Here is a 22,304-nt window from a genome sequence, read left to right on the forward strand (position 1 = left end):
AATTATGACTTCTGAGTCTGATCTAGGTTGGTGGAATCATCACTGCAACTGGACAGACAGAAAGGGGATGGAGTTGTTGGATGCATCCACATGTCTTTGTTGCTCTGAGAGCTGCAGCCCAGTTACAAGGGCTATGGCATTAAATGCAAAACACGGATAAAAAGCTGGGTACGATGTGTCTTAGATGAACACTCTTGTTACAGGAAGTACTTGTATCAGAGAATGAGAGATAAACACAAAAATAGAGCAGCCTGGTCTACTGGGCTTGTGGATTACACTGATGGTGCTCTGATCTGATCAGGTGATGTAACTCCCTGTGATAGCAGCTTCAGAATCATTGGTTACTGAGACATGACACAGATCTCCCTTACTACCTGAACAACAGGTATGTCTACAACCCTTTTTCTTAAACAGTGGAAATATGAGCTGGCCTGTGTGCCAAATGGCTTTGTGCTGCCTGCCTTGACCTTCCATATCTGCACAGAGAATAATGGATGTGTGCTGTGGGATGAGCACTTGTTGTGTGCCTCCCTGTAGCACTGCATCCTCTGTGGAGCAAAGGCAAGGTAGGCTAAGGACATGAAAAGACATCTCATGAGACATATTCCATTTGGCTTTAAGCTGTCTGTCTCCAGTGGTGTTAGTAATGCAGCCATGGCAGCTTATAGTTCATTACAGGTATTTGCCAGCTAGTTTTTTACCCAACTCTAAGGGCAAGGTATGCCACTTCTGCTATTTCTGTGCAAATGAAACTAGCCCAGGCAGCCAGTTCTATGTTACAAATTCTTTCCTAGACTTAATAACATGAAAAATACAAAGCTCTTATTTACCTTGTTAAATGCATTCACAGCTGCTTTCTTTAACTCATTACCTATCTACCTTTGGACCAGCCTAGTTTGAAGTTCCTCACCTGCTGTAGCTGCTTTGATAGCTCAATTTCTGTGCCTAAACAGACACACAAAGAACAGAGAGAGGAGGTTAAACCAGAAGCTTGCTCACACTTAAATTCAGGTGGACAGTTGTAATTCTGACAGATGGGGTAGCAGTTCCTCCCTAGAGGCAGCAGTCACCTTTCTGGTCCATTGTTTTTTTTTGCTGGAAGCTGGAATTGGAAGGGAAGTGTTCTAGTTGAACGATGTTTCCTTTTATCTCTTGGTGGCAGGAGACAGCACAAAAAGCACCAGATAAGCAGGCAAAGTCCCAGTCAAGAGTCCTTCTAGTTAAACAGTGAAATGTAGCAAATGCCAAGGTCTGAGGTTTATTGTTAAAGCCCATGGGACTTAGTGAAGGGGCATTAAGACTACAGAAAAAGACAAACACAAAATAAGACATAGAAACTCTCCACCTCTGATAAGGCAGAAACTCTCAAATTTTATAGATTTTTATATTTCTGCTCCACAGAAACTGAAGAAATCCTCTTCCAGATTTTTCTAATAGTCTTTGTCCAACTGATCTTAGCCCACCATGGTCAGACCAGTGAAGTTTGGTTCCCAAAATAATGTGCCTAACCTTCATGAAGTCTGCCGTGGTAGGATATTTTAAGACAGGTCTGTCTAAAATGATCTTCTGTAGAGGTCTCTCTTCCACCTGAGTCACCTGCAAAACAGGCATTCCTGAATAATTCTGTTTTATAGAGGAATAGGATATGACTACCCCTGGTGTTTTACCTACTTCATTATTCAAAGGGTAAAAATTAAGCCCAGTGCTACCAAAAAGGTAGCAAATAAAAAGGCACAAATTAAGAACATAATAGTATTTGTACCCCAGAAAAAAAAATGGTACCACTTACCACAAATCACTCAAATTCAATATAGTGAGGTGTAACCATGGAATAAGTTCTCGAACTCAACCAATCAAGGATAATACATAATCAGAGGACATATTTTTGTGAACTAGTGTGTTTTGTGAGCAAGATGTGAATAGAAAATTTACTGTCCTGGAAGGGAGTTGGCTGGAGATTCCCCAAGACATCAGCTCTGAGGTACAGCAGCTCATACATCTCAAGGAATAAGAAAGAAAGGATGAGGTGTTGAAGAGGTAAGAGTCCTTATGCTGACACTTTGATAGTCAGCTCCCCAGGATAGGGATGTTTTCTTTTGATCATTTTACTTAGTCTGGTTTCTGTCTCCACTTATGAAGATTTACTTCTGAATGGACATTTCTATCTACTGCTGCATTTGAATTTTCACCCCATGGTTGCACCAGCTCACAGTCATGTGTTTATCTCTGTTTTGGAGAATGGAAACATTTAAAAAGCCTTTCTCATACCCAGTGCCTGTGACCTTGCATTGAGCAGAGCTACACAAACATTTAGAACAAAATCCAAATGCAAACCTGAAACCTGCCTTTGGGTTTTGTTATGAACTTGAAACTGAATTTTACCCCAAGTTTTATGAGCCTTGTCTGAGTTGGAGGGGACCTGGTCTGATTTAAGGTTTTACAGGGAACCATTTGATACTCAGAGGCTTAATGTGATTTTGGCTTGAAACAAGCAGTTCTTGGCTCACTTCAGGCATTTGAATCCCATATCCAAGGTGAAATCCAAGGGCTGTGTAAAGTTAGGACAAACTGAAGCTGATGTGTGCACATGCTCATGCACAAGCAAGTTGTGTCTTAATGCACCTTGCCAAATTCTGCACTGGATTGTGGCTCTGTTGAGGATAATCGGATGTGTCTCCTCAAGTTCCAACCCAGAGCTGAGCAGGCTGGCGAAATCTGAGCTGTAGACAACTGAAGCTCAGACCCTGGCCTTCTGTAAACAAACACCTCACTCTCCACATGTTTGTGGAGTAATAGTGACATCCTGTGGCCAGTCTCGACTAGTCCCAAGCACGGACAGGCTGTTTATTCCTACTGGTGCTAGACAGGAGGACCTGCTGGGAGAAAGGATGAAGGCAGAGCTGGAGAGGGAAAAATTTCAAACGTCCTTAATCTAGATGTTAAATTTCAATGGAGAGGAAAGAGTTACAACCCACTTGCACTTTAGTCATAATCCAAACATTAAGGCCCTTAGCTAATTTAAATGTAAAGTGATTTTAAACATGCTTTCAGAAGCTGAGCATAGAAATGAATACCCATGGGAAGCACTGGGCACAGCAACTGGAAGGGGGGAATAGGGAAGCTAAGCTCTGAGCCTAGAGCAAGGAGAAGCCATTGGTGAGGTGGGAGTCAGGGGTGTTTGAGACCATCCTCCAGAGCCTTCTGAGATGATCCAAATAAACCAAGTATAAAGGTACAAGCAGGAGGTAGCACTGAAACGGAAGAGCAGTTTCATTTCCAAAGCACGCTGTATTTTGATGTTAACAGGCACGGCTGTGGCGCCGTGGCTGGTTCAGTGAGGGACGTCTCTTTTTTCCTCTTGCAGCCGACACGCTCTTGCTCAAGTACCGAGGAAATATACTGCCAGCTGAGTCAAGTATAAGGATTGCCCAGAAAAGAGACAATTTAAGAGGAAAAAAATGCAGGTGTAGGGCAGCCAATAAATTGTCAATGAAGAGAGAAAGCAGGCAAAGAGAGCAGCTGGCTAGAGCCCAGCAGAAGGAACTCAGTGCCTGGGAGACCAGCTTTCTGTGCCACATTATTTCAAAAGCCAAGAAGCCACTGGAGTTCAAGGAGAGAAGGAGCTGGACAGCCAAGGTGACTTTTCTTACGGGTATTCTCATTTTTATTGCCTAAATTACAGTAACTCCTGTGATGTGACAGAGATGCTGTTCCTGCCCTGAGGTGTCCACCAATGTTGTTTTATGCCTTGGACAATGTGATCCAAGGCCAGCCAGACTCGAGGAAGCCAACTAGACACGAGGAACACGGTGTGCTGTGGGATTATGGCTGAACTGAGTGACAGAAGGGAGATATAAAAAGGCAGAGTGTCAGAGAAAGAAAGCAGTTTCCCCATTGTGCAGGGCATAGAAGCAGTGGGGAAGAGGTGAAGTTGTGATGTTTTCCAGTGACCACAACTTCCTTGTAGAATTTGATTGTCCTGAGATATTTCCTGAATTGCACAGGCTTGTTATATGGGACAGAGCTCATGTTGTATCTGGTGTTTCAGAGGGAACATTCACTCTTGCAAATATTTGATTTGTGTTTGGAGCCTGCAAGGTAGGGGTGGATATAATGTCATCCCTTGACACTGGCTTGAGGTTCAAGTACTTTTTCTACAGGATGAGGGACTTGTTTCATTGGACAGCTGGCAAAAGCAAATGATTTAGTGGACATGCAGACTTTTAGGCTATTCTCACAAGATGGGCTGAATTTCAGGTGATGAGACAAGTCTTTTACCTTCTTCTCAGATGGCTGTAGAAAACCACAAATATACTTTTGTCGTATCAGGGATCTGATAAAAAAAGAACCTTTTCCCAACCCAAAAAGTAAGTAAAATTTGCACAAACCCCACATTAGCTACAAACCAATCTATGTCCCTGGTGGCTGGCACAGCAAACCATGGGCTGATACACTGGTCTGTAATTCAGTGTCTCCAAGAAACAGCAGAAAGACCAGACCAACTGAGGGAAGAGTCAGTGAGGTAAAACAAGACAGATGCAAGAGTACTACTAATGTGGCCCTGAAACAAAACAGCTACCTAGAGAGAGAGTTTGGGGACTGAATGCTGACTGGAAGAAGCCAGGAGCCATAAAAAGTGAAACAGGCTCCTGTTGTCTGGTTCTCTGCCCATGCTCTGAGAAGCAAGGCTTCATGTATTTCTGTAAAATAAAAAGAACTTTATCCAAAATAGTAGATCATCATGATTTTCCCACTCTACTGGGGACAACCCACAGGGCTTTGGATTTGATCTAGCTGCTTGGCCAACATCAGCTCTGGTCTGATAGATTAACAAAGTCTCTGTGGTGAGTTTGTCATTGCTGCTGATTCAGTGCCCTCCAAATACCTGCCTCTCATCACTGTTCTGCACAATTCCCAAATTAGGCTGTGGTGCCAGGTAGTGAACTCTCCCACTTGCTATGCTCTGATTGAGTTTGTAGGTCTTACAAACACGGAGTTAATGCTATTAGTTTTCAAGAGTGGGATTCTTCGATCTGATCATTAACTTTCTCCATTGCTCCCTGCCCCTTTTGCTGTAACTCTTTCCTGCCACATCTACAAACTGCCGCGTCTGCTGGAACAGTAAGAGACTCTTAACCAGTCACTGGAGCTCCCTGTACCTTCCCAAAGCCTGAGGTTTACAAAAGCAGCTTTCAGGATTTCTCATTTTAGAGGAAAAAAATATGCTAAGGTTTAGCTCTCCTCTTGCTGAGAATTTACTTATGTTAAATGGGAATATAGACTTAAAATCAAACATTTGCTTACAAGGGTCAAGTGTCTGCAGCTGGACCATGCCTGATCCTCAATATGACCTGTGATAAATATTGCTGCTAAACAGAGCACATCACAATAGAAGTATATGGATCTCTTCAAAATATATAAGCATAGCTAGCCACTAACATAGCAAAGATGTTTCAGAGGGGGCAAGAGTTCAGAAGTCCCAGAGAATCAGCTCTTCCATCCCTTGAGATCCTCACACTGGTGAAATTGATTGAAGGTCCTTGTTTTTTCATATTTATTTTCTCCCTGCTTTTCTTTCTCCCCCTCTCTTTCCCTTGTTCTGCAGCTACTCTGCACTGTAGCTTTGAGTCCTGAGTGCAGAGCTGTCTCCCTGCCAATAACCTCTACTCCTGGAGCAATGCTGGGTAAGTGTGTGTGTGACCTGGTTCATGTGCATCATGGCCCAGCCTGCTTATGGTCCATGCTAGTCCTGATCCATTTACAACCTGTCTGTGTTTCAGGCTGCAGCGGTGCATCTCTGATGGGCCATGCTGGAAGCACTGCAAGTCCATAACTGAGTTCTCTGCTGTGGAAGAACCCTATCCATCAAAGTGCCTCTTTCCTTTTATCCTACTCAGAGCTATTCTCTGCCCCTTGTAGATTGGGGGATTATGATATCTAGGATCCTCACTGTTTTTGAGCAGTGGGCATGCCTAGGGGTGGCCCTGTGGGAGGCTGTTTGGAAAGGCTAGAAGCGCCCTCAGGGTGCTGAGGATCAACACCAAACAAACACATCAGTGCCTATTAAATAAAAAAAACAATTAATTCAAGTAGTTGTAAGTTTTTGCCAGTACTTTCTTCAAATAACTAGTTACCAGCATGCCCCCAAATCGGCTTAACTGATACAAGATACTACTATCTCCACCTATTTTTCTTTGTGTGGAAGCTTGTGGAGCTACATGAGAAGGAGCTTATTCCCAGGCACAGTGCATGTCTGGACTTCACAAAAGGCAGAGGAAGAGCACCAAGAGCAGACTGGTGCATGTCTTCACTAGGGAAGTTTCACAGAGCACAGTCTACAGTGCTAGTAACACACATCCAACATTGCTTTCTACCTCAGACAATTCATTGCTTCCTGTACCATAACTGGAGCACTGGAAAAGAACATTTTAGAGCAAGATGTGAAATCTAGCAATTCTGTTAAGGTTAGAAAAATTCTAGCTGAGCTGCAGCAAGAAAAAAAGTTTTAAAATGCCAGATGAGGCAGAAGGTTTTGTCTCATTGGAACTCTACTTATTCCGTGCTTGAACAAGCTCTTGCAGCAGCAGGAACCTCGGTAAACCTATGTATACAAAAGACAGGCTTAGAGGATATGAAGGTGGTATTTGTTTATTGAAATGAATTTTGGCTATTTTTCCTATTTCTTTCCAGGATGCCTTGTTGGTGGCAGGTGGGAATTAAGAGCTGTATTTCTGGTACCTGTATCATTTATCTATAGTCTAATCTGAAAAATTAATAGGGACACTTATTGACTAACACTAAAAATATAGGAGGTTTTGAAGAACTTTGAGCTACTTTTTATTATTTTATTTTTATACCCTGAAATAATGCTGTGTTTGATTCCTATTTCACAGAGGAGAATGAAACCATGGGATGAATATATTGGTCCCTGGAAGGCAATTCCTGTAAACAAATTAATACAACTCAGGCCTACCTCCCCTACATTTTGTTCCTTTTCTTGTGCAGCCTATTGATTGATTTACCTGAGGGAAGAGATTCCTCTGACTCAGATACTAAGCAAGTTCTTAAGGAAAATATCAGCTTTAAAAAGAGAGCAGAAGAAAGAGCAGCAGTTGCAAAAATTGCTAATCTCTCATTTGCAGGAGCCACTGAACATCTGGATAGTGTGAAGCTCCTTTAACCCCCTGAGTGCAGAAAGAATTAGCACCAAAGGGCAGCCCATGCTAATTCTGTGCCATTAAACTTGTATAAGCTAGAAGAATGTGATGTTATACTTCCATAGGGCCATATGGATACCACTTTGCACTTTGTATCCATCAGAGGGACTAGCAAAACTAGTTCAGTATTGTACAGTATGGTTCTTAGAAAGATAAAATAGCCCCTGTGCAATATTATACACTATTACACATGTCTATCATATCACACCTTGGAACCAACCTACCCTTTTAACTGTAGGTGGAGAGCTTGTCCACTGACATACAACTTTTGAGCTTCCATATTTAGAAGAGCAAAAGACTAAATGTTGCAATAAAAACAGAGATTTAATTATTATTTTATTATTAGCAACTCTTTCTTATTTTTTTAAGGAACCTGGCAATTTATTAGTACTGCTCACTAGAGACTTTGTTTTCAGACAAGTTTTTATCTTATGTCTCCAGCTTTAAATATGACTTCCTGCTAATCTTGCTGCTCCCTTCATTCACCTTTGTCCATAACAGAGGGGAAAATGTAGCACTTCCCTCGGAGCCCTCTTCATAGCTTGCATGTAACCTTCAGTTAAGCCCTATTTCAGTTCTCTCTGAATATCATTTTTCTCAACAGTGAAAAGTGAATAGGCTTTGCTTTCAAAGTCAACATTATCTTTGCTCAACAGTAACAATATACTGTAGATTTTACAGTGATTTTCATATGTAGATTTGGAACTGCTTTGGCACAAAGAACAGCCAGCACAGAAGTTAAGACTGAGATTTTCTAATTTAACCCTACCCCCAGCCCATCAGGGCCTGACAGCCAAGAGGCACAACCCTGAGTGGCTCTTTTGCTGTGAGTCAGCATCAATGCCTTCCACTGGAGATATTTTGCTCTGTTGCAGGTCTGACTTAGATATGAATGATTTCTAGCAAGATCAGTCATCATACACCTTACATCCTTCAATACATGCTTTCACGTGTTAGGAAAATTAAAAAATATTATAAACCAGAACTGTATTTTAAACACAATAAACAAGAAGGGGAACACAGTGGTTTACAAAAAAGCCCCTTACTTCAAACTACATAGAATTATGCAAAATCACAGTAATCCTTATCACCCCTTATTGCTATAGGAAGCCTTCTCACTGAAAATGTGACTGCATGGGAACAAGTCTCTGGATAATACTTTAGAGACTCAAGGATTGCCAAACTCCAGCTCTTGGTGTTCCCTGGGGCTGGGGATTTAGGTAAGGACTCCACACTTGGATCGAGGCTCAGGATGTGCTTGTTTTCTCTCCTACAGTGGTGAGTCAGATCAGATCCGATTCGCAAGCTCAGCCTCCTGCTGGGCAGTAAAAACACCGCTCTCCTTTTGGGTATAGTTTCCAGCTCCAAAATAAACACTGAGAGCAGCCAAACTATGGTCAAAAAACATCTAGAATGAGCACACTGGGTTGCAAGGGGGATGTCAAGAGGCTGTCGCTTCAGACAGTGCACCCTGCCGAAATTTCTCACATGACCTTCAGCACACAGACAGGTCTCTGCTCCCGTCAAACCCAGGAGAAATGTTTGTACATTCCAGTTAATTGTGAAGCTAGGCAGCAGAGCAGCAGAAAATGACTGCAAAGCACGAAAACATCAGGGAGCTGTAGAGTGGCCTGCAAACTGAACAAGTTTAGAGGCTCTGAATTCAACACATCCAGGCTCAATTCAGAAGAAACCCTGCTAATTAAGCTAACCTAATGCCCTAAATTATAGCCCAAAAAATCCCAAAGTTGGATGCCAATTTTTTTTTTTTTTTTGGTTGTTTTTTTTTTTAGGGAAGATAAGCCTGAAGAATACAGCCTTATTATTTCCCCTGGATTATTTGTGTGCTTTGTCAGACTTGCCGTACAGTCCTGCCCTCTAAAGCTCTTTAAAATAACACGCCTTATTGTGGTAACTTGAAAGGTAATTCACAAATCCCTGGGGAAACACTCCTCCTTTGGCACAGGCTCTCAAAAATCATCTGTCACTTGGAGCTTCCAGGCTACGCCTCCCATCCTGTAAGGCCCCTAGAGCAGGCTCTGCTGTGTTAATGAGAATATCAAGGTAATTGCATTGCAAAAGCCAAATGTCCTGTTTTGAGCTGTTTTCTCTCAGGTGAGTATCCAGATGAGATACTCAGTCCCATGAGAGTTCATTCCCAGCACAGCTCGCAGGCTTCCCTGGAAGCACAGTCTTTGGTCCTAGTACACAGAGAGGATGCCTTTTTTGTGTCTGCAGACCACAGAGAACTTAGTGATTTCTTTAACAGTGAAGGAGAGTTGACATGTAAACCACAACGGGCTGCTTTTTTTTGAGTGAATGCTCCATGGACTTAATCAGACTCTGGGTTTGTCCATAACAAGTTCAATAGTTGCTATTTGCTCTTAGATCCTCAGCTTCATTAAATGTAAAAGTTTCAGCTTTTGCCAGCAGTTAGTTGCATCTAGATCTATAAAGGCTGTTCTGTCTCTCTAAGATGAGACATAAAACTGAGGCCTTGACCATCTGTGGTCATTAAGGATCCCATGGCATGCTTCAAAAGGTGAAGATGGTAGCTTTTGTCTCAGGACCAAATTCTATTCTGAGTAACTGAATTCCTTCAAACCTAAAATTCACCTCCAGCTTTTAATATAAGGTACTGTGTTTTCTTAGGTGTTCACAATACAGTGATGGACTGCTAGCTGATGGCCACATTCTATCCTAGGAATTATAGCATTATAACAGTGGATTAAATGAAGTGTGCAGGTACACATGTTCGTTGTGTTGGTCACAACATGACACAGAGCAAGCCTGTCTCAGCACAATAACATACACACACACACATGGAAGCACATGGCCCAGAATTACAAGGTTTTAATTTTTACTTACAAAATTTAAAATCTGGTATCTTACCAGATAGATCCTGAGACCTTGCTGATCAATAGAGAAGAGAAACCCACTGGAAAAGAGATAAGGTTGTCTGCAAAGGGAGAGTCATTCCTCCCATGTCTGGAAGCTAAAAACTGTGTGTAAAACCAGAATAAATTATCTACTATTACCTCAGTGAAGTGTTTTTAATTTACTGCTCTGCTGGATGCATGTGGTGGAACATATACATGAGAAAAATAAGAAGGACTGTATTTATCTTGAATGTGCTTTGTGTCCCATAATGCAATACATTGCATGTTTAGCATCCTGCCATAATGGTTTGGCTGACTTTTTTTTGAATTCTGCTAGGAAGGGAATACATTTAACCCAAAGTTACCTGCAATTCCAAGTGAGTCAACCTACCTGTCTGGTTTGTGTGCCACTGCTGAGGTCCTGTTCTGAGCAGAGCTGAAAGATTGTATTACCTGTTTATTTCAGAGCACGTTGCAAGTACTCAGGACTTTGTGCATTTTAGGTCTAGAGATCCTTTTTCTGTGGGTGGAGCACTCCTAAAAGAGAAGGTAAGCCCATGAAAAAATGGAGAGTCCACTTGATTAAATATGATACAATTATTTGCAGTTACATTTCTTTTAAACTCAGAAAGATAGAATAGAAGATGGACTAATTGTAGCAGTACATGCTGGACATTGCTTAGAGTACAGACCTCTCAATTGAAAAAAAAAAACTACTAAAGCTGAGAAGTTACTGTCTGCTCTTCTGTCTCCTTTTGTGGAAAGTGAAACCATAGGTCTAACCATTGGAAATAATTTTTCTATAAACTTCAGTTACTCGTAATACAATAATCCTTCATATGGGCTATAAACTTTTGGTTCCCCTCTCTTCCAAGTTGCAAGATTGAAGTGAAACTTGGCAGTGTTCTGTTTGTTGAAATGAAAGGCCCAAGGTCAGATTCTGATCTCTCATTGGCCTTACACCTGTCAACTCACTTTGATGGTGTAAATTTTTACTTACTCCAGCATAAGCAATGACAGAATCAGACCCTGCATATGCTTTTTATCTAAAGCTGTGTTCCAGATGTGTTTATGTAGCCTGGTTTCAATAAAATGTGTGCATTTTAAGATGTAAATGGATTTTTCTTTAATTATAACCATATGGACTGTTATTAAATTTTCATTTAAAAAGTGCAGACACAGCTAGCCCAGCCATATTGAAGCGTCACAATGGGTTCACTTGACCAGTGCAGCTTTCACATAGCACCCAAGCAAATGCAAGACTCTTAAAGCTGGGAAAGACAGGGAAAAACACGAGATGACATCAAAGTGTGTGTGGAAAACTGTGACTTCTTGGTTTTCCTGATATTAGAGTGCCACCATCCCATTGGGTTATTTGCCTCTTCTCTATTCAAGATGAGGCAAAATTAGGTGCAAAGATGGTTCAGCATATTCCTTCCAGCTGAGATATCACTACTACTGCGTTCATTTTTGTCTGCCTTTGCTACAAGTCAGCAGCCCTGCTCAGCACTCAGCTGCTTTACAGGTTCAGGCTGTGAGTGGATGCCTTGAATCCAATAAGCCCTCAAATCCAGAGTTACATGGTTGGATTGGTGTGTTAGGAGAATTTGTGCCTATCTGGGGGGAGTGGGGGGGTGGGGGGGGAGTCCTGGAATGAGCATATTCCTTCCCCCATTTTCAGCCTCTGTGCTGTAACACCACATGCTGAGGCTGCAGGAAGGAAAGGTCAGCCTGCTGCTGCCCCCAGCCCAGCTTTGTGCTCAAATCAGCAGTGGTGCCTGAGGGGACGAGACCTCCCGGATTCTCAGGCTTGATGGTCCCCATTCCTGAGGGCCCCACTACCCCCCACAGCCTCTTGTGCATCTCCACACCTAAGGGCTGCTTCCCAGACCAGAATGGGAGCTTGATTTTTCCAACAACAGAAAGGTAGGGGCAAGTTAAAAATTTTGATTGCTGGATTTTCCATTAAAAGAAGGAGACATATTTGTTAATGAATAAATGTTTAAGATAAAGATGTCAGTGTTGATGGAGATTTTAATTTAATCTTCCTGAAATGAAGGAAGGTAAATATAATAATCTTCCTTATTTCAGTAAGGTAAAAGGAAATTCACTTGGAAAACTTCTTTTAATTACACATCCACAGCTCCATGAAATAGGTGGCTGGTATAGTCATTAAGCTTTTTCTTTTCCTTAGCAAATTTTGACATTATTAAATGAAAGGTTTTCCACTACTGTTCCATACAAATGTTTTTCTTTATTATATTTATGTGTGTGTTTTGTTTGTCTTTGAGGAACAACTATTTTCAAGTGAAATTGATTCTGAAAGCAAATTTTGCTGCCAAACCTGATAATGATTTGAAGTTCAGTCATGCTTCTGTGCTGTAAGGATGCTTTCATCCTTGGACGATTGGAGAACACAAACTGTGCTTCTCTCCTACTCTCCTACTATCATTATTATTTCCTCACCCTTTAATTTCCTTCTGGGTATGTTGGATACTTATGTTTGACTCATGTCTTCTTTGGAATACAGCTGCCAGTTGGACGGGGAAGTTCAGTCAACTTGGACAAGTTAAGAATGTTTTTTCTCCTGGATTCAACTGTTGAGGACTCCTGGGCCATGTTCAGCTGTGTCCCAGTAATACATGGTAAAAAAAGGATGCTTGCACAGAACAACCACAAGAGTCTGAGTCTTCCTATGCTCTCTTGCAAAGGTAAGAGTTTGATAAATGGAAAAAAATGTCTATTCCTGGCAGTGTAGAATGGACTCCTTCACTGCAGGGCTCAGGCTTTCCCCAGACCTTCCCAGGGCTGCAGTCATGAATGCTTGGTTTGGCTGCACTGTGGTGTGTTATGAAGATGTGAAAAGTGAGCTAGATGGCTGAGCTGCCCCATCCACATTTTTTTTCATTTTAAAATTTAATAAAACCCCATGTGGTTACAATTGAAAAAAACCCATCCATTAATGTTCCCAAAATGCTTCATATCTAAAGCAAAATGTATATTAACTTCTCATCCCCCATCTCTAGTGAACAATAAGATATACTTTTTCATTGAATCAGTGAAAATCATTAAATAACTTATTACATCATCAACCCAAACCATGTACTTTTACTTGCTTTCCTAATGACTAACAAATGATGTTAACATATCAATGTCTTTATATGGATCAGGGAAGAAAGGGTGGGGTATGTAAATGTGGAATCTAAACAGAGATTCTTTCATATTTTTATATATTTTAAATAGGGGTAGGTGTTTCTATCTGGAGACCATATGTTTGGGTTTTTTTTTTAATCTGTATATGTGTAAAAAAAAAAAAAAAAAAAGTGGTATGGACAGCTACAGTGTGGGCTCTGGAGTTGTAGTAGGTTGATCTAGATATGAAGAGATGTCCGTATGAAAAATCCTTTTCCTTCAGGTACATTTTCCATTATTTGGATCTTATCTGAACAGCACCAGTTCACAAATCCCTGGATGTGCTTTCTGTGGAAAAGCAGCAGAGAGGAGTTACCATGAGGGGCTTGTCAGTGTCAGTCTGGCTGATGGTACAGGGGGAAAGGCTCATGGGCAGTTTAATGGCACCAGTGCTCTGCATGCAGAGACACTGAGGCTTTGCAGCAGTGTGAGGGATGAGTCCTTCAGCCCCAGAAACTGAAGGGCTGAGTGCAGGAGGGGTTCTCTGCATCCTCTGCACTAGTAGGGTGTAACACATAGAGCAGGGCAGTTTCAATTTCATCCAGTCTAGCCAGAGATCGGTTTGTTACAGATACAATATTCCTAGAACAAAATGGCACTCCCAGCTGCAGAAAAAAAATGAGGCAGTCACCTTTGAAGTCATTCTCAAGCCTGCCCCCTGAACAGGATGCCTGGATGCGCAGTTCATCATCAGGTTCATCTTCCAGCCTGGGGGAGTTGTGTGTCATCACCTCTGCAGCGCGCCTGGACCCCGACGAGCGCTCCTGAGCCTCTGTGTGCCATGGTGCAATGTGCAGTGCTGCTGCCAAAACATGAGACCAGCTGGTTTATTCATTTTACACAGTGCAAAAATGTTATTAAACTGCACCATACAGATAAGTACTAGAAAAATTGCTAGGTTATTTTTTTCACATAAAATTAGCCAATTTGCTGGTGTATGTAATTGTAAAGAATGCAAAGCATCCCATTCAAGTGATTAACCTCTTAGTTAATAAAAGCAACAATTGCATGTGTATAAATAATATAGTAAAAGGAACATTCATATCAAAGTAATATAGCTCATACTATCCTGTTTCTCTCCTTAATTAGTAAATAATTCATCAAATTCTGCAATGAATTGTGCTCCCACCCACATTTCTTCATCCAATTATCGTGAAATAGGAAAGCAGGAGCCTTCCTTCTTTGAAAAGGATGTGATAATGAAATTGCTCAATAGCTCTTCTCAGCTCTTTGCTAATCTAAATTAGTACTTTCTTGGGCATACTGTTTCTTTTGTTCATTTCTTCCCTTATTCACTACTTTTTTTTTCTTTTTAATTGAAGACATCTTCTATGTTAAATGTCATTTTACACTGACACACTTTAAAAGAAGTATGTTCACCATGCTTTGTTTTCAGCAGACACAAATGAAATTAATTCTGCAGTACAGATGAATGGCAGTGTTTACTTGCCAAAGTGATCCTTTCATGCTTCAGATTGTATCACACAAACAAAATTATAAGAATTTTATAGAATACAAGATAAAAAAGAAGAAGCATAAGCAAGCATGTATTAAGATCTCAAACCCAGAATTCAGAGTGTCCTTGAATGAATGTCATGTTTAAATAAGATTCTTTGTTACCTGACCAAATTCCATTTCTTCCATTGAATCTTTGCAGGACTCAATGTTTGAAAGAGTGAACAACTATCCAATGTTCTCTTTCAGCTGTTCAGTGTGTGGTTATGTGTTTTATGTATTTCACAACATTCAAATACTGCTCAGAAGACAGAATTCCTCCTCTCTCTGTGGACATGTTTATGGTACACCTCACTGTACAACTGGGTGGCCTCAAACTGTAAGGAAGAATAATTTCACAACATTGATATAAAATAAAGAAAGATGATTGTCTTTATGAATGGTGAACTAAGGCCCACAGAAATAAAGATCCAAAGTATTCAAGAATTTCAAGTCCTGAATTTGAGGCACGAAGAATCCGAACTTTCAGAACAACCCATGTGCATCTGTGCATATGAGTACATATGACTCTTTTATATAAGGTGTGTGCATAGGAGAGTAAGTATTATGCATGTGTTATACAAAGCACAGCATTTATTTAAAGGACTGCCATTATTAATAGGGTCCTCAACAGCTCTGAGAGTTCTGATATTTCCAATGAGACAGCAAAACAAAGGAGCTATGAGAACAGCTATCACTAAGCCAGACTGCTGGTGCTTTGCTGGGAGTCCACTGTGAGCATGAAAGATCTCCCATGAGCTTGCATCGAGTCTCCACCCAGCTCCAACCTATCCATGCCAGGAATTTGGAAACTTTGAGAAAATGCTGTTTGATCTTTTTCTATACCATGCCTAATGGGAACCAGAGCTTGAGACATGAAGCTCTTAAAACCTAACACTTCAGAATCTTGATGCTTCATGTTTTGAAGGGTTTGCATGGTAAATCTCCTCCTTTTGGAAAGGTCACACTGTGCCAAATATCAGATCCCTGTTTTGAAGCATAAGGCCTTCAAAAGCCTCAAAGTTAAGACTACCAGCATTTTAAATTTGGGAAGAACAATACCCTTGCTGGTTTTCTAAAGTAGATTGGAAAACAGATGGAAAAAAATTGGCAAAAAAGATTTTTAAAACCAGTCGGCATGGGTAGACACCTTGTATCGAGAACTTCAGCAAAAATGTCTGGGTAGGGGAAGTTAATAAGCAGGCACTTTTACTTTAATAGGACTATATAACATGTGAGGCCACCAGCTTTGCTTATTATAAGGTCATTATGAAAAGTACATTTAGGGACCTATATTACTATTTGCTTTATTTTTCCATGTGGGAAAGTAAATTTCACTGTAGAAATAAAATGATGAAAAAGTGTAAGCTAGCCTGTGTTGTTGTTGCTTTTTTACCTTTATGTGTAAGCATCTTAGTACTTACTGCATTTTAAGTAATTCTTGGAGCATTATGAAACAGATTTTTTTTTGGAAAGAAAAAGTAGAAATCTGCTTCAATTTACCTAGTAGGGATACCCTTACTAGTGAATATTGATACTCAAACCTCTTTTTGAGGATTCTGAGACTACCATGTTGTATGATTTAAGCACAAAAGCCCCTGAAAGGATTAGAAGAGACAGATTGTCCTCTTCACTCTCTCTATGGCGTCAGCTGTATTTTTTCTCATTTTAAAAAGAAATCTCCTAGTGTTATGATAGGAAAGAAAATCTGAAAAATATGACCCCCAAGTGTCAGTGGTATCCACCTGAACAAATAGCCATACACCCTGAACTTCCACACTCAGGCTGCTGAGTTCAAAGGCTGCTAAATCAGATGCCACTTGTGTGGTTTTTTTAAAACAAAGTTTTTATTGCTCCTTAAAGCAAAGGTCTCCTCTTACAAAGATCTGTGCTATCTACTTTGATTGACTATTCTTGTGGATAGACTTTAATTGTAGCACAGAGGTGCTGAAGAGAGGAATTAAAAAGAGTCAGATGTCTGTGCCTGATGACATGAGTCCAGAAGCAGGCACTCCAAGAAGAGCACTCATGTGCACTTTGAGAAAATCAAATGTGTGGTTGATACTGAGGTGTCATTGTGAGGGAAACCTTCTTCTAGCTATGGAGGTGTGGAGCTCTGTTTTGAAGGCATCAGCTTCTAATATATTCTTTTTGTAAAGGCTATGAGTAACTTTTCCAGTATGGAAGACTGTGTCTCCATTTCTTCAGCAATTCTGGTGACAGAAGTTGTGGTAGATGGTAGTGGATTTTATCCTGTTTTGTTTTTCTTTTCTTTTCTGTTGGCTTCAGGCAAAGATAATTTTAATCACAAAGCAGTGCTCAGAATCCTGGGACAAAGGCAATGCCAGTTTTCATGGTGTTGTGTATTTCTTGTTAGCAGAATCAGTCTTGGAGTGAAGGTGTAGTCCTCTGAACAATCAACTCTGAAAAAATCAGCTACCCTGTCTTGCCCACATAAAGTGAAATGGCACCATTAAAATGAAAGCACACATAAAATGGAAGCTTTCACAATACCGAAGGACGTAGTGGAAGGCTTGCTACACTGTCTTACTATGAGAAGACAGAATATTAAAGACTTTTTTAATAAGCCTGTGACTCCTCCCCCCAAACAGTTGGCTCTAAAGCCTGATAAATTAAATATTACTCACCAGACAACAAAAAGCTTTAGTCAAAGGAATTTAAAGATGTGTTAATTAGTCAAAAGAGAGAGTCCATACAGTCTTGTAAATATTATGGGAGAAATCTATTAGCTCAAGTGAGCAGGTACTAATTGAAAACGTTGTATAAAAGCTACAGAGTTCACAGAAAGTACCTTTCACTTGCTATTAAAGCCTGTGTATATGCAAATTCAGTAGTTAGCAGATTAGCTTACACTCTGCTATGATGGCTGGCTGTGGATAACTGGAAAACATCCTCACAAGCTGGCTGCATATCTACCAGCAAAGCTGTGACCTGCTGCCTGGGTATGAAGTGTAAAACAGCAGGCAAGGGGCTGCTGGGCTTCAGTGGCAGCGTAGAGAGGCTCTCCTAAACACTGAGGGAAAGTCTCTGAGACAAATATCCTTCCCTCTGTCTTCCTCATGAAAGAGGTTATGTCAAGATGCTGAGGCCATGTGCCAGAGTTTGGCTCCTTTCTAGAGTCTGGTTCACACATGCCCAGGTTTCTTTCCTGTAGGAGCTGGAGCATGAGGGGCTCATCCGGGGCGAGCACTTGGCTATGGGAGTTCACAAGACCTCCTGGGTGCTCCTCAGATTAGACTTAATTGGCTACCAAGGAAAGTGGCCTCTTAACCATGCTCATTTCACCAATGGCACCTCTAGGGAGCTGAAGGTGTCCCTCAGGCATCTTCTTTTCCCCATTCACAAAAGTACCAGCTGCCTTGCTTCTGTCTGTTCTGAATGACAGTCAGAAAAGCTTTTGCCAGTTAAGGCTGAAGAATAAACAAATAGTCAATCACAATCATTAATTCTAAACCTTTCTCTGGCCCACCCTGTGGCTCTGTGCACCCTTACCTCCCATTGCTTCTGTTTCTTTGCCCCTAAACAGCAGGTACCAGCCTTTGCTCTCTTTCAAGGGACTCCCAGGGGCTGGCAGGCAGCAGGCAGCTCTACAAGAGACAAACCCTAGCAGTACACAGGGAGATGTCTGGATGCCTTTCTGCAGCAAAATTCACTGAGTTTATTTCCTAACAGTCCCTTGCAGTAACTTGTGAGGGTGTCTGAGCTTGAAGGGCTGGATTCACCTAAACTGCAATGATCAAGTCACCAGGGTGGTGCCTATGAGGTCTCCATGAAGCCAGGGCAGGGGAAAAGCCTTAGGCAGCCATTCAGATCTCAGTGGACCTGAAATGGCTCCTGAAGAGGCCACTCTACCTCTTATTTCCTGCCTGTACAGAGCCCAAGATAACTGCACTCCTAAATTTGTGGCCTCATGTTAACTAGACTTAATAACAATTCCTCCTTCTCCCCATTCACCTGAGCCCTCCAGTGGCAACCATGAAGCTCAGGAGTGACCAAACAGTAGTTTCCCTATCTTTTTATAGGAGCAATAGCAGTCCTTATTCATAGGTCTTTTTCAAACCTCTCACTGTTCCTGCAAAGGCAGAAGCTCCTGCTCCCATTGTGCCCACCAGAATGTGCCTTTGCAGCACAGGGTTTGTTGGTGGCTGGAAACACATGGCTCTGGCTGCACCAGTGGATATGCTGTGATCATCACATCTGTGTGTGCACACGTGTTCCTGGAAGCACTTTGGATGCTCCTTGCTTATCAGGCTAAACCAAGTGGGTGAAGAGGGGGGGCAACATTGCAGCTTTTCCACTCCAGTGGCTTCAGTATTAAATTGTGTTTCCCCTACATTCCCCAGCACTGAGATATGCATACCAGGTCTCCAGACAAATCAAATGGCTGAACAGGCAGTTAAAATCCTGGCTTTACTGCTGGGGCGGCATCAAATTTCCCCATCTTTACTGGGCCAATCAGTGAATATGAAGGCTGTGGTCCTCCCAGATCCTGGCCTGGATAGGACCCAGGATCATCTGTGGTGTAAATTATAGCAATCCCAAACCAGACTGCAGCTGCCACATTTATGTGAAGTCATTACCTGCCAAAGACCAGGTCATACATCCATGTATGATCTTAACCCTGAAGCCTCAGAAAAGGTCTGCCTAGGTTGCTGTATAGGATTTATTCCACCCATGGATGAAGCCAGTAAGGGGTGGCAGGAAGGTACTCATTTTTTGATGATAACAATGCAAGTAAGATCTTCCATAGCCTAAGAGGAAAGCCATAGTGTTTTTAATTCAGAGCCAACCTGAGATACCCTCTTGAGCTTGAGGTACTTTTTGTGGTGTCCACAGCTTCCTCCTCCAAGGAAACTCTTCTGGGAGTCTGTACCCATCAGTCTCCTTCAAACATCAGCCCTTTGCTCTCCATCAGACATGCTTCAGGTATATTACCATGTACTTAATGTATTTCTTTCAAATTTCCCAAATTTGGAACAGGGACTCTTGAGCAGATGAATCCAGGGAATATTGAGAACATATCTTACTTATCCTGGAACTGATTCAAAATTCTGAAGAAGCACTACATTGGGTTACCTCAGATCCAGACCTGGTTTCACAATCACCAGCCTTCTTACTATATTCATCCGCCAGAAAACAGAGAGTGTTACAGTTCGGTACAGTCATAAACACATCATTGCCAATGGAAAATTGTGTTGGCAGATTCTTTTATACCCAGCCAAATATACAGAAATGGAAAGGTCAGCTATTCAGGCACTGGTTTTACATATGTGCATTAATTACAACACAGTTGCCTTTTGTTATTCATTTCATCTGCTCAATATGTATCAAATTGAATGAGAAGAAAGAGGGCCCACAGAAAGACAGGAAAGGGAAGCCAGGACAATCTATGAATGGGACTGGTCCTCCCTTTCTGGATCACACACTGGAAAAGATTCAAAACTAGCCAATTGCAGGGAATGAGAAAAGTAAAGAGAAATGTATCCCATGTCAGCTATAGCTTTTTCTATGAGGCTTTCAGAGGTCTGCTGCAGAGACACCAGAATAGTTCAGTGAGCTTGGCTTCTTGGTGAACCCCTACAATGGAGTTTTCCCCAAGCAAGGTCTGTGTATTCAGGCACTCTGGCATGTTCGCTTCTTCTTAAGTATACAGCCATGGTCCTGATTTTAATTAGTCAAAAACATTTTTCATTAAGCACCATGACACACACACGTATTTTTTTGGGGATACACTGGAACAGGCAACACTGGAAACTGTGAGAAGGAGAATACTCAACAATGTCATCATAAAATTCAAAACATCAATTTGCATTCATGTATGGATTGAGCACTTTTGGTTATGATAGAGTCTGAAAAACAGACAGCATAATGTAAAATTATGGTTAAGAGGCTGAGTACAACTTTGATGATTCTAGCCTGTGTGCACTATTCCTCTCACAGATACATTGTAACTGTGTATTTACCTGACAGTGCAGTGCCCAGATACCTTAGGCAAAAGGATTTCCACTGTCAAAGAAGCACCACAGAAGTTGTCAGAACCTGGTTATTCTCTTCCCAGAACAAGAAAGATGAATGCTGTGAAAGAATCACTGAATAGGACACAACTTCCCCAAGGAACACACGGTAATGAGCATGAGCTCTGCAATTAGACTCGCTGAGACTGAGTTACCAAAGCTTCCCAGCCAGGCCAACCTCCTTCTTCAGCTTCACGTAGTGTCTCATGGTGTTGAGTTGTGGGAGTCCCCATTACATCCACCTAGTTAAACCATTTTAGTCACAAGAGCTTTGTTCAAGTGAGGAGAGCTTTCTGCTGTGCTATGGCTCCCTAAAGCCCCTGAGCCAGGGGCTTCCAGAATTGTCCAAAAAATCACAGTACTGCAAAAGAGAAAAAAGTTACAATTAATAATTGCAACTTAAAAACTTACATCCTCAGACAAATAATACAAAGTGAATTTTCCATGGTTTAAAAAAATATATTTCATTAGATACATATGAAATAAACTGTATAGCCAGCCCTGTACCAGGACTTCCCCATTCTGGTCTTTTAGGATTACCCAACGAAATGACTTTGTTGACTGCTGAGGTAGTGATTTCATAGGAAGGCTCAGTCATTTGGTATATGCTGGATACTGATATTGACTTGTAGGAACTTGAAAGAAAAGTGGCAATGAGCTAGAACTCTTTTTTGGCAAGTAGTTCAATAGACCTTCTTCCTGAAACTGTTCCTGTCTCTTTCAACCTATCCTGCAAGAACCCCAGATGAAACATCAAGTCTAGGGTGAATGCAAATTGGGCTGTGCATTTGTAGCAGTCTGGTTGAGATCAAATTAGTATGGATTTTCTTTAATCCTTTGATCTATGTTGCCATGCATGGGGGTGGGCATTTACCATAAGAAAGGTGGACTAGCACATTAAAGTTTTCCTTGTGCTTTTCATTGGTGTAGTAGTTTCAATTCATTGCAGATCCCCACAAGAGCTGCACTTACATCAACCTAACAGGAGGTGCTTAGTCAGTGAGCTACATTTTAGAGTTTCCCTGTGGTGGGATTCCTGCAGCCCCCAAAATAATATTAACTGTATGCACACAAGCAATAACATGATGCCTCTACCCTGTTCTCTGTAGGTTGCAATTGTCTATATGCTCTACACTTTGCTAGCCTACTTTTAGTTAGCATACTTTGTATGCTTTTAAGGGATGGGCTGAATCCTGATTAGATACTTCCTTGTGTGTTATCACAAGCAGGTGTGTGGTAGTTGCCTCAGTTTCTTGGAGTAACTGAGTACTAATTTGATGCAAAATTAAGTAACCATATAAGAAACTATTGTTTAGCTGCAAAAATATGACTAAATAACAAGGAAGGATTTGGACCTTGCATGCCTCCCTTACCTGCTGCTGAGTGATGTGTCAGAAGCAGGTAGCAGCTCTGTGGTGCCAATACATCTTTATATGCTGTTCACATTCCATTGCAACATGTCACATTTGATATGGCATAATGCAATG

General features: G+C 41.4%; 1 protein-coding gene across 1 annotated transcript in view; it reads left to right on the top strand.

Moving 5' to 3' along the window:
• Positions 1–22,304, top strand: part of LOC128799304 (histamine H3 receptor-like) — a 91,616-nt gene that overhangs the window by 64,654 nt on the left and 4,658 nt on the right. The window contains exons 4-6 of the mRNA XM_053963615.1: positions 3,365–3,636; positions 5,606–5,684; positions 12,627–12,807. The gene's annotated coding sequence lies outside the window, so the exon portion shown is untranslated. The remainder of the gene's footprint in view (positions 1–3,364; positions 3,637–5,605; positions 5,685–12,626; positions 12,808–22,304) is intronic.

Source organism: Vidua chalybeata, chromosome 1 (genome assembly GCF_026979565.1).
Source record: "Vidua chalybeata isolate OUT-0048 chromosome 1, bVidCha1 merged haplotype, whole genome shotgun sequence".
Lineage (NCBI taxonomy): Eukaryota > Metazoa > Chordata > Aves > Passeriformes > Viduidae > Vidua > Vidua chalybeata.